This window comes from Cynoglossus semilaevis, chromosome 11, assembly GCF_000523025.1.
Source record: "Cynoglossus semilaevis isolate Cse_v1.0 chromosome 11, Cse_v1.0, whole genome shotgun sequence".
Lineage (NCBI taxonomy): Eukaryota > Metazoa > Chordata > Actinopteri > Pleuronectiformes > Cynoglossidae > Cynoglossus > Cynoglossus semilaevis.
The window spans coordinates 970,630-972,158 of record NC_024317.1 but is presented as its reverse complement, the minus strand read 5'-3'; positions in this window follow the sequence as shown (position 1 = coordinate 972,158).

Sequence of the window (1,529 nt, the reverse complement as noted above, 5' to 3'; positions counted from 1 at the left end):
CCAGGATTCTTCTCATATTTTTCTGTTCTTCTCATTAAACTGTGTTCAACCTGCGGCTCAGTTGAGCCTGGAGTGTCTTTGTAAAAGTGTTACGACAAACGGTCAGTAGGGGGCAGTAGTGTAACCGTGATTACATCGCCATCTCCCATTAATGTATTAAGAAAGTTCCATTGTTCCGACGTACGGCGTTAAAACACAGAACGGACGAATACGTCCTCACGCAGCAGCGCTGTACGTTGGTGTTAGCGTAGGTGAGCGACGTAGCTACATCACAACAGGGACGTGATGGGGGGGGGGGGCACACAGTGGTAACTGTTGGGGTAGTTAAATATGTGACCGATTTGGAAGGGTACAGTTCCAGATCAACAGGCGCTCGGCGCTGTTATACCGCGGCCAGTGAAGCTGAGCTGCAGGATCCTGGTGTTGAAAAATGTTTCTGACCAAATGACAGGATTAAATACCAGATTAGACCAGACTAGACCAGACTAGACCAGATTAAATACCAGATTAGACCAGACTAGACCAGATTAGACCAGATTAAACATGTCAATCCTTCAATGGATCTAGGAACATCGGACTTGTTGTCCTGACAGGAGGTAAATGTTCATGATGCGTTCGTGCTCCACCTGATTTCTGTAAGTTTGCACAAACTGCTAAAAATAAAGTGGGACATGTTTGGACTGGAGTGAGTCCACATTCCAGGGACGGTTACGGCTGGACTGTGTCAGGGAGTCACGTCAGGTGAGGCAGCTTGGCCTCGCACCAAAACCTAAAGCTTTAGATCAGAGAGGAGGGTCGGACGTGTCACGTGACCTGTAACTGTAACGACACCGACCTCATTTGCATATCTCTTCAAAAAGAAGTCAGTCAGCTTTCTTAGAGGTTTTGGCGACGGTTGCTGAGAAGCAGTGACTAATCACATCCACAAATGAATGTGATTAGTCACCGGTCGTTAACGTTGGTGAAAGTGAAAGTGAACAGAATGAGGTGGAGATTTTAACCGTCAACCTGTTCTTCACACGTTCACACACCTCATCACTGCTCTGCCCTTGTTTTTATTTAAAACGGGTTCAAACTCGTTTTATTCTATATCCACAAAGATGATGTTCCTATTTTGGAACGTTAGCAGGTTAGCCCTGTTAGCCCTGTTAGCCCAGTTAGCCCTGTTAGCTTCTACACAACCAACAATTAACAACAACCAATGAATTCTCCACCACTGTGGTCTACAGAAAACTACAGAAGTTTAGGTTTTTAAACCTAAGAGAGTGTGTGTGTGTGTGCGTGTGTGCGTGCGTGTGGAGCGGCCTTCACAGTCCTGTGTGTCTGAGAGTCGCTCAGACTCTGATCTTGAGGTTTATTTAAGCTGAATTCCGTGGACTCATCAGGACCGGGTTACAAAAATCCTCCTATAGAACAGGAAAGAATGTGCAGCGCATACAGTTCTGCATAAGGCACAAAGGCATGTCTTTGGGGGGGGGGAGGGGTGCGGGGGGGGGGCAGACATCAAAAAACAGGACCAGGGGGGAGTT